This window comes from Nannospalax galili, unplaced genomic scaffold, assembly GCF_000622305.1.
Source record: "Nannospalax galili isolate Female #2095 unplaced genomic scaffold, S.galili_v1.0 scaffold77, whole genome shotgun sequence".
In the NCBI taxonomy this organism is placed as follows: Eukaryota; Metazoa; Chordata; class Mammalia; order Rodentia; family Spalacidae; genus Nannospalax; species Nannospalax galili.
This window is the reverse complement of record NW_008341457.1, coordinates 2,367,591-2,379,450: the sequence shown is the minus strand read 5'-3', so window position 1 is coordinate 2,379,450 and position 11,860 is coordinate 2,367,591.

Genomic DNA, 11,860 nt, shown 5'->3' with positions numbered 1-11,860 from the left:
TTGAAGCCTTCTACCCTATTTGGTATCAAGCCCTGCTCTGTGGGCCCCACCATTCCCAGGACCACCAGGTGTTCCCTAAAGACCCTGAGGTCAGAGCAGACCCCCCCAACACTTCAGGAGTCCCCAAATGCCAGGGCTGATCAGGGTAGAGCGCAGGTTCTGGCGGTGCCCCCAGCTTCTGTGGGAGGAAGGAGCTTGTGGTTCTCTAGTCCCTGTCGCCTTGGGAAAGCAGAGACTGGGCGCCTCCTGCCAACAAAAAGCTTTCTAGTTTGTGTTCCCTCCCCAGCTTCAGGTGACTAAAAAGACATTGGAGTTCTTGAAAATCTTAAGCTGCCCTGGGGGTGATTTGGGGGCTGGTGCGTCCCCCAGCCTCTTGGTCTCGGAGACTTGACACTGTCCACCCCAGACATTGCTTGGTCAGCCCTGTGCACCTGGGGACAGGCATCCACTGCTCTAAATGCAACCCCCCCACACTATTGATGGAAGACAGCGGGGCCCTAGGGGAACAGGAAGGGTACAGGGTTGAGGCTGTCTGCCTGCAGCTGCCCCCGACCTGTTCATCTATTCTTCAGCCATCATGGGGCCTGGTGGCACCCTAAAAACTCAGGGGCCCAGGCCTGTCACCCCAACACGGGATGGGGAAGCAGGAGGATGGCAAGTTCTAGACCAGCCTATGTAGTGCCCTCCCAACTTGAAGCTGGTGGCCTCGGACAGGTTGCCAACCCCATGAGATTTTCACAAGCTTCCACACTCGGCCATCCGTGGGTCAGGTTGGAGCTGACCCATGTATTAGATGTATAGAGAATTGGGGTTTTTTATTTGTAGCAATGTTGGGGCACCTGTGGGCTCGATGGCACATGCCTCTAATCCCAGCACTCAGGAGGCAGAGGCAGGTGGGGGAGGCAGAAGAGGGAAGCCAGCCTGGTCAACATAGCAAGTTCCAGGTCAGCTGGGGCTACGGGGAGACCCTGTCTCAATTTAAAAAATTTAGCTGGCTCAGTGGTTAAGAGATTGGCTGTTCTTGCAGAGTTCCAGGGGATCCAACACCCTCTTCTGACTTCTGCAGGCGTATGGACACAAGTGCATCTACATACAACCAGGCAATGCACGATAGAATCTGTCTAGATAGGTAGGTATATAGGTAGATAGTTGTGGTCTCACAGAACCTTTTAGGTGGTCAACAGGGTGCCAAAGATGTGCCCTTGCAGGAAATCCCCCAGTCATGGCCATCAGTGGGTTAACCAAGTTCAAAGGAAGTGACAGCTTCCCAGCAGGCCCTGCTGAGGTGGGCAACAGGACAGACTGGCTCAAAGCAGAATCTGCTCCACCCCCTCCCCACCCAGGCCTGTTCTTACCGCCCCCCCAGCAGGTGGTCCACCCCTGCTACACCTGCAGCCACGGGCAAGCTGGCCCTTCCCTCAGGTGTGACCTGTTCCCAGGTCCCTTAGGCTGCAGAGGAGATGATTGGGCTCCAGCTTCTACCAGTTTCCAGGGTGGGGAGGAGGCTCAGGGCCCACCCTGGGTCCCTGGGGACAGAAGTGAGGGAGGAGCCCAGCCTTGCTGAGGGACCTGCTCACCACCTGCTCCCTGCTACACTGCCACACCTGCACACCATGACTCACCTGCCTGCCTGGCAGCAGGCCTCCTGCTGGGTGATCATGATGAGGCCACTTAGCCAAGACCCTGGGGGCAACAGGCACCCTGCTTGCCTCTGTTTCCCTTCAAGTCTAAAGCACATGGGCATATCCTAGGGGCCCAAGTCTGAGATGTTTCTGTGTTTGGTTTGAGTAAATTTTTTTGGTTTTGGCTTTAGTTTGTTGAAACTATGTCTCCCTGTAGTTCCAGCTGGCCTGGAAGTGGCTATGTAGACCAGGCTGGCCTTAATCACAGAGATTTGCCTGCCACTGCCTCCTGAGTGCTGGAATGACAGGTGTGCTCCATTACACCATCCCTGGTTTATGTGGTACTAGGGATGAACCCAGGGCCTCCTGCATGCTAGGCAAGCACTCTGACGCAGAAGTCTGTTTTTAATAAGTTCCCCACCACCATCACCCTTGCCCTCCAAGAAGTGGGTAGAACAAGTTCCCCCATCTCTCCCAATCAGCCCTGCAGTAGGGAAACCCAGGAGAGTTGAGGGACTTGCCCCAGGTGATGTCACACCATCCCACAGGGTGGTCCCTAGCTCTGATCTCACACAAGCTCCTGCAGCCCTGCTTAGATCTCTAGCAACACAAACATTTGGGGCTCCTCTGCAGTGGCCCAGGGGGTCCCTAAATGTCAGAGACTTAGCTGTACTGCCATGAGGGCCAGGGGCTTAACCGTGAGACCCCCCCCAGGAGCCCCAGGAGGAGTGGACATTTCCAGGCAGCGGGGGGTCAGACTTTGGAGGACCCAGAGAAGCACACCTGGGACCCAGGAATGGGGTGCAGAGCTGCCATCCCAGCACTCTGGATGAAAAGCAGGAGGATCAGGTGTTCAAGGTCAGCCTTAGCTACACAGAGTTGGAAGCCAGCCTGTGCTACATTAGACTCCATCTCTGAAGAGGGGGACCTGGGACTTGGCTCAGTGTTGAGTAATTTCCTAGGTCCTCCAAAGGCATTGAGTTCCACCCCTAGTAACCCCCCCCCCAAAAAAAACAAGCTAGCTGGCTGTATTGGAATTGGTGTCTAATTCCAGAATTTGAGTTAGAGTTATAAGCTAGTCTGGCCATCCCACCTCTTCTGAGCTTCCTCCTCCCCTACTATAGCCCCCTGAATGTCCCTCTCTTCTAGCCTTTTCCAAAACAGGGACTGGGGAGACAGCTCAGTCTGAACTGCGCATGCCATGTAAGCATGAGGACCTGAGTTCGAGGACCTGAGTTCAAATCCCTGGTACCCATATAAAAGCCAGGCATAGCAGTGTGCTCTTGTCATCCCAGTACCTGGGAGGGTGGACTGGAGGATCCCTGGGGCTCCCTGGCCAGACATTCTGGCCTACATGTTAAGTCCTAGGTTCAGTGAGACTGTCTCAAAGCAGAAGGTAGAATGCTAGAGAGACGGCTCAACCATTAAGGACACTGGATGCTCTTACAGAGGACCCAGGTTCAGTTCCCAGCATTCACATGGTGGCTAACAACCTATAACTCCAGTTCCAGGGGATCTGACACCCTCTTTCACCTCCATGGGCATTGCACACACATTGTGCACTTACACACATGCAGACAAAATGCTCATACACATAGAATAAAAATCAGACAAGGCAGAGCGTGCTTGCAGAAGACACAAGGTGGAGCTCTGATCTCTGCACAGGAAAGATAAAACTCCAGGCATGGTGGCACATGCCTCTCATGTGTGGACCCCTGAACCCCTGAATGTGACTGATGACCAAGTCCAGAGATCACAGCTGTAAAGCAGTAGGTTCCACCTACAGCTAAAACAATCTAGAACGCTCTCACCAAGAATGTGGCCCCGTGGGCAGGTCCCTTCATCAATGGTCTGTGCCCCTGCCTTCCACAGACCCACCTCCCCTCCCTCAAGCCTTGGGGAATTCCTTTAACGATCTATTTTCTTTTAATAAATTTTATTTTTATGTTTTTATTTTTACTTTATGTGTGTCTATTACCTGCATGTAGATAAGTGCACCCATATTGCGCAATGCCAAGGAAGACAGAAGAAGGTATTGGATCTCCTGGAACTGGAGTTACAGTTGTTAGCTGCCATGTGGGTGCTGGGATTCAAACCTGGGTCTTCTGCAAGAAGAGCCAATGTTCTTAACTGCTGAGCCATCTCTCCAGCCCCAAATATTTATTTTTTATGTGTATGAGTGTTTTGCCAGCATGTAAGTGTACCTATATTGTGCAATGTCTGTGGAGGCCAGAAGAGGGTGCTGGGTCCCCTGGAACTGGAGTTATGGATGGTTGTTAGCCACCATGTGGATGCTAGGAATGGAACCCAGGTCCTCTGCAAGAGCAGCCAGTGCTCTTATGTCTAAGCATCTTACTATAACTCCTGAATTTTAAAAATTTTATTTATGAGCCAGGCATGGTGGCGTACACCTTTAATCCCAGCACTCAGGAGGGAGAGGCAGGCGGATCTCTGTGAGTTCAAGGCCAGTCTGGTCTCCATAGCAAATCCATGTCAGCGGTGGCTACAGAGAGACGCTGTCTTATAGACCAAAAAACAAGCTGGGCATGGTGGCACATGCCTTTAATCCCAGCACTTGGGAGGCAGAGGCAGGTGGATCTCTGTGAGTTCGAGGCCAGCCTGGTCTACAGTGAGCTTCAGGCCAGCTGGGGCTACAGGGAAACCCTGTCTCAAAAAGACAACAAAAAAAGAGTATTCACTTTCAAATTTTGGGAGTCAGTTCTCTCTACCATCTGGGTCCCAGAGATCCAACTTGGGTCATCAGGCTTGGCAACAAGCTCCTTTAGCTACTGAGCCCTCTTGTTGGACCTTCAGGACACTTGTGCCCACTGTCTGCTACCCCATTCCCACCTGTCCCTGGTCCCCCTGGGGGACCCATGAAGATTCCCTCACACACTTCCCATGTCATTAAGCCTCTGAGCTGCTGTTCACTCTGAAGCCACAAACACCAGCCAGCCAGGGACAGAGTGGGGTTTCAGGGTACTGGTAACACAGAAGGGTCTGCTGCTTTCTGAGCGTTCTGTGGCCAAGGGTCAGGAGCACTAGAGTGCCTAGGGGAGACTGCTGCAGGTGAGAGGGCACCCCACCTACACCAGAACCCCAAAGAAGATGTGCTGTCTCTGATTTATGCCCCCATGAAAGAGCCACCCCTCTTTTCTTCCCTCTGTCCCCTTAATTTTTCTCTTCCCTCCATCCCTCTCCACATGAGCTGAACAAACCACCACCCACAGCCTGTCCATTAATCATCACCCCTGCAGCTGGGAGCCTACCCAGGCTAGTGTGTGTACCTTGAGCTAGCCTGGGCCAGGTAGGCAAGGGCTTTCTTGGGAGCAGCTGGGCACTGTCTCCTGTAGTGGACATTTTCTGTGTGCCTTGTGTGCTGGAGAGGTGGCTCAACAGTTAGGAGACTGTGTCAGGCTTCCAGAGGACCCTCACATATGTTCTGTTTCCAGTACCCATATCTGGTGGTTCGCAACCTCCTTAACTCCGGCTCCAAAGGGATGCAAGGCCTCTGGCCTCTGTGGGCACCTGCATACGTGTACACACACACAATTACAAATGAAATAAATCATGGTCTTGTGTGGTGGCCCAGGCCTTTAATTACAGCCTCAGGAGGCAAAGGCAGGTGGATCTACAGCCAGCCTAGTCCACATAGTGAGTTCCAGGACAACGGAGGCTACATAGTCTGGAAAAACAAACAACAAAAACCTATCTATCTATCTATCTATCTATCTATCTATCTATCTATCTATCTATCTATTTATTTATTTATTTTGGTCTTTTTGAGACAGGGTCTCCCTGTAGCCACCATGCCCGGCTAAAAACCAAATCTTTAAAAAATGATTTGTGCTGAGTGTGGTGGTCCCCTACCACACCACTAATTCCAGCATATGGGAGGCATAGGCAGGTGAATCTCTGTAAGATTAAGGCTAGCCTGCTCTACAATAGTGATTTCCAGGCCAGCCTGACTATAGGGAGACCCTGTTTCAAAAAAAGACCAAATAATAATAATAAATTTGAGCCAGGTGTGGTGGCACAGGCATTTAGTCCCAGCACTCAGGTTGCAGAAGCAGGTGGATCTCTGTGAGTTCGAGGCCAGCCTGGTCTACATAATGAGTTCCAGGACAGCTGTCTCAAAAAGACCAAAAAAAAAAAAAAAAAAAAAAAAAAAAAAAAAAAAAAAAAAAAAAGAAAGAAAGAAAGAAAAAGAATAATTTATTCAGCAGAACAGGAGGTGAGTCTACCTCAGGGCCTTTGCACAGCTAAGCAAGCAGTACCCATTAAGTTACACCTCTACTCTGATCTTTTCATGAATTTATGTTTGTTTATTTTTGGAAACAGTGTCACATGTTCTGACTGGCTTAGAACTTGATTTGTAGACCAGGATGGCCTCACAGAGGTCCACTGGTCTCTGCCTCCCAAGTGCTGGGATTAAAGATGTGTGCCCCACATCCAGCTCTCCTTCAACCTCTACATGGGTTCTGGGATCAAACTCTCATCTGGATGTCTAGCAGCAAATCCCTTAACCTGCTGGGCCCTCTCACTAGCCCTCCATCTTGTGTTTTGAGGCAGGGTCTTTCTATGAGCCTGAAGCTCGGGGACTGAGTGAGGCTGTCATGTCATGAGCCCCAGGGATCCTCCTGTCTGCTCTTAGCACTGGAGTTACAGGTGCACCCCCCCCCGCCCAGCTTTTTATGTGGGTACTGGGGATTCAAACTCAGGTCTTCATGCCTGGGGGTGCTGGCTTGTGGGGATAGGGCCTCTCTTGAAGGTGACAGAATGTTCTGGAAGTAGAGGAGATCATTGCCCCATCCAGTAAAAAGCGCTGAACCTGTTCAAAGAGGGTGAAGGAAATATAGCAAATTCTCTGTCTACACAGTCCTTCATAAAAACTCCACCCGGTTTGCCTTCGAACCCCCAACCTCCAAAGAGGTTAAATGAGGTGCAGGGGGTCAACTGGTGGTTATCACACACAGAACACACCCATTTTTAACTGCTGCCCCCCTTCAGTCCTCAACCCTGCATAGCCCCGCCCCTACTCAGAGCCACCACCCCAAGTTACTCCCCTGTCCTGTCTGACCGGTCTCCCAGCACCTGCCCAGCTCTAACCAGGCCCCACGGGGGCGCTAGGGTGACCCAAGTACCTGAGTCCCAGTCTCTGCCGTCCTTGGCCACCAGCCAGACTTATCCAGGGGTGTGTCTGTCCTCAAGGCCGAGGGACCTGGCAAGCCAGGCTTGGTCCCCACCTGCAGGGAAGGACGTGGAGGCAGGGTGGGCCTCACCCCTGTGACACAGGGAGACAGTGGCCATGCAACACGGGTCTCGGGAAGTCTTGGGGACAGGCCTTGGCAAGACCCGCCAACCACCTTCAGGCTAGCCCTGGACACAAGTCTCTGAGGACTGTGTGCCCAGGATGACCCCTCCCTGTGGGGGTGACATTCAAGGGACATGACCAGGTCACACTCTACAGAGTCACAATCTGTCCCCAGCACCTCTTGGGGAGGGGCGACTCCGAACCCCAGTTGTGGAGAGGGAGCAGAAAAGGTGGGGAACTGAGATGGACAAGGGTCTCCCATTCAGTGCACAGGGGCAGTTTGACTTTGACCCCTTGACCTTGACTGAAGGGAAGGAGATGGATCTGGTGGAGTTGAGCCACTCAAGGACAGGGGTGCTGAGAGACCTGCCCTGGGGAACCCTGCACCTGTCGCTCCACCTCCCTGTTCTATCCCCGCTCTTCTGTTCCTCACAGCCTCTCTCTCCCGGACTTGAAACTGAAACCCCGGACCAACCATAGTGAACTGAAACTAGACCCGGGTGCAGCGGGACAGGAGGGGACTCTGGGACTGTGGGCCCACGTGGCAGGCCAGTCAGAGGGAGGGAGGGAGGAGGCACCCTCTAAATTGTGGTGATTTAGAAAAAAAAGAAGGAACCGGTGTGGACTGCTGCCCCCGCCACTGCCACGTCCTCTCCTAACCCTGCCTGACCTGCCAGCCTTGAGCTCCAAGCAGCCCAGGTGTCGGCTTCCCACTTCTGCACAATCAGGGTGCCACTGGAGAGACCTCATTCATTCGGGGGTCACCCTTAATAGAACCCAGGTCTCCTTCCAGCCTGGATACAGGCTGCCGTGATGGGCGGGGTAGGGCGGCCAAGGCTCTGAGTTGTCCACAGACATCTGCAGCATGAAAGAATGAGGTTAGACTCCAGTCAGTCTCACCTTCTCTGTGGGACATCCTGGGCCCTGCAGGTGCTGAGCAGCATCCCTGATCTCCACTCACTTCCTGCCAAGGATTGGCCCATTTTCGGTGGCCACAAATCCCCCTAGATATGGTGGAAGGGTCCTTGGGGTAAGAAGGCCTGGGCTTGGAACTGTGAATGGCCCCAGATGGCCATGAAGGGAGGGTTTTGGTCTGGGAGGCTTTGCCTCTATAAGGTAAAACCAGCCTTTAGCATCTGCCAGGGCCCAGATGGGGAAACTGAGCCACACACAGACCTTCCACAGAACTGAATACAGTCTGCTTCCACCTTCTATCCTAAATTGTGCATGCGTGTGTGTGTGTGTGTGTGTGTGTGTGTGTGTGTGTGTAAGACAGGGTCTCCTGTAGCCAGGCTGGCCTCCAACTCACTGGGTAGCTGAAGATGACTCCAAAACTCCTAATACCACTAAAAGGCACCTCGGCCACTTATGGGCAAATGAACCAAGGTTCTAAGCAAGCACTATGAACCAGAGGCCTGGGTCAGCCTGCTACTCAGAAAATATATTCCAGGAGCTGTAGTGCAGTGGGTAGAGTGCTTGTAGCTTGGTGGGCAGAGTGCTTGCCTAGCATGTACTGAGTCCTGGGTTCACCTTCAGCACCACATAACCAAGTGTGGTGCATATGCTTGTCACCCCAGCACTTGGGAGGCTGAGGAAAGAGGATCAGGAGTTCAGGGTCATCCTGGGCTACAGAGGGAGCTGGAGGTTAGCCTGAACCACATGAGACCCTGCCTTGAAAGGGCGGGGGGACTGGAGAGATGGTTCAACAGTTAAGAGCACTGACTGCCCTTGCAGAGGACCTGGGTTTGAATCCCAGCACCCACATGGCTGCTAACAACCATCTGTAACTCCAGTTCCAGGGGGTCCAACAGACTCTTCAACACCTTCTTTTGTCCTTCCTGGGTATTTTAGGACACGGGTGCACTTACATACAAGCAGGCAAAACACCCATACACATAAAATTAAAAATAATAAAATATTTTTAAAAACAACTCCCCGAACCCCCCAAAACCAAAACAATCCAAGGCTTTTCATGATGCCTCACACCTTTAATCCCAGCACTGGAGGCAGAGGTAGGCAGATATCTGTGAGTTTGAGGCCAGCGTGGTCTATTTAGGGAGTTCCAGGCCAGCTAGGGCTACAGGGAGACCCTGTCTCAAAAAGACCAAAAATAATAATAATAATAATAATCAAGTAATTTTCGCTTCCTGTGGTGTTCCTCCCTGAGTCCCCTGGGTGATATCCACAGTGGTCTCCTGACTGTTGCTGACATGGTAACCAAAGTTGGACCTCAAGGCCTTTGCATGGCAGTTCCACCTAATTGGGAACCTATCCCCAAGTTGCCCTGACCTACTCCATCAGATGAATTTATATATCACTTCCTTGCCTATCATTTAAAAATAACCATTTAAAAATAACTGTTGGCCCCCCCAGGCAAAGCTGTGTGCTGTGTGGCCACACAGCCTCTCTGAGCTTTTTACCACCTTTGGCCCACTTCCCCACTCCCTAATTTGTACAAAACTGATAATCTGACCACTGTCCATGGAAAACCAAATTTAAACTTCAGAATCATCCCTTCAAAGGTTTTCCAGTGTCCCTTGTAAATATCAATGGATGGTTCTCAAAATTTTCTTTTCTAAATAAACATCTTTCTGTCCTTCAATTAATGAATTCATAAAACCTTTTCACTCCAGTCCAATTATTTGTATTCCTGAAAAAACAAAAGGAGCGGGGCTGGAGAGGTGGCTCAGCGGTTAAGAACACTGGCTGTTCTTGCAGAAGACCCAGGTTTGAATCCCAGCATCCACATGGCAGCTAACAACTGTCGGTAACTCCAGTTCCAGGGGATCCGACAGCCTCTTCTGACCTCCGCGGGCATTGCAGGACATGGGTGCACTTACCTACATGCAAGCAATACATAAAATAATAAAATATTTTTTTAAAAAACCGTGTAGGGGTTGGGGATTTAGCTCAGTGGTAGAGTGCTTGCCTAGCAAGCACAAGGCCCTGGGTTCAGTCCTCAGCTCTAAAAAAAAACAAAAAAACCAGTGTGGCTCAGTAGCTCAGTGGCAGTAAAACAAAACCATTAACTAGCATGTTCAAGGCTCTGGGCACCATCTGTACTGCAAAGTCAATCAGTTAATAATTGATTAATCAGATGTTTCAGAGGCTTCGGTACCGCCCTTCCATCCCTCTGATTTGAAGTTGTGTGTGCCTTTGTTTTTGAGACAGGGTCTCACGTAGTCCAGGCTGGCCTGAAACTTGCTAAGTAATCAAGGATAACCTTAAATTCTTGATCCTCCTGCCTCAGCTCCCAAGTGCTTGGATGAATGGAGTGGGTTTGGTTTTCTGTCTTATTAGAATGATTTAGCTTAACGTCAGACCAGGCATGGTGGCACATACCTTTAACCCCAGCACTCAGGAGGCAGAGGCAGGCAGATCTCTCTGAGATCAAGACCAGACTGGGCTCCATATGAAATTCCAGGCCAGCTCAGACTACAGGGAGATCCTGTCTCAAAAACCCAAAAAATATATACATACATAAATAAGTAAAACACATGCTGACCCATGAAATTATCTGTCTGTCTATCTACCTACCTATCTACCTACCTATTATTATGTTTTGACCAGGTCTCCCTAGTCCCTGCCTGCCTGGAAGTCACTATGTGGGCCATGCTAGCCTTGATCTTACAGAGATTCCCCCTGCCTCTGCCTCCCAAGGGCTGAGATTAAAAGCATATGCCACAATGTTCAGCTGTTTAAACTTCTTTATGTGTATGCATGTATTGCCTGCGTGTAGGTAAATGCGCCTGTGCAATGCCAGAGACGCAGAAGCGACTGTTGGATCCCCTAGAACTGGAGTTACGGACATTTGTTAGCTGCCATGTGGGTACTAGGATTTGAACCCGGGTCTTCTGCAAGAACAGTCAGTGTTCTTATCCACTGAACCATCTCTCCAGCCCCCTCAGCTGTGTAAACTTGAGATAAGGTCCCATGTATCCCAGGCTAGCCTCAGATTTGCTCTGCAGCTGAGGATGACCTTGGACTAACTCCTAATTCATCTGCCTCCACTTCCCAAGTGCTGGGATTCTAGGTGTGTACTATCACACCCAATTTATTTATTTATTTATTTATTTATTTATTTGTTTGTTTGTTTGTTTTCTTGTTTTGACCTCATGGGTCTTGCTATGTTACTTAGGCTAGCCCTGAGTTCCTGGATTCAAAGCAATTCTCCAGCCTCAGTCTGCATTTTTATTTTATTTTATTCTTTTAAACAGGGTCTCTCCCTATAGCCCAGGCTGACCTTGATCTCATAGAGATCCCCTTTCCTTCCTCTCCTGAGTGCTGGGGTGACAGGCATGGGCCACCATGCCAGCTTTAAATTTTTTTCTTTGGAGGCATGGAGCATAGGCTGAACTTTAGAGGTGAGGATGAAGTTCTGACCCCATCTCCATCATCACCAGGCTGGGGGGGTGCATGGTCTCGGGATATGCCTGCCTGTAGTTCTAGGAAGGATCCCACCAGGTCCCCAAGGATGGTACAGCCCCCAGTCCCTACTGGAGTTGGCAGAGGGAGGCAGAGGCAGGCAGAAGTCTGTGAGATCAAGGACAGCCTGGAATCTCTCCTCTGTCCCCAGCCTGTTTCCGCCTACACCAGTAGTTTGTGCTGGGGACACTGAAGAAGTGGCAGGATTAGACCAGATGTGGAACGTCCATCTTGGAATTCTTCAGTGTTCTTGGGGTGCCTCTCCCGTGGAGGGAAATTGGATGGAAGGCCAGGGTGGCTTAAGGAAGGGCAGCCTGGAATTGATCCTGGGACCAAAGTTCCTGGTCTCCACCCACACCCTGAGCCCACGTGGTCCATTCCAGTCCCTTCCCATCTACCTGGCTGGTTTCCCTGCCAGGCCCGGGGCTTTGCGGTTTTTGGTTTCCTAGGTTCCCCCACAAAGACAATTTATCAATCCCAAATCCCAAATCAGTCCATT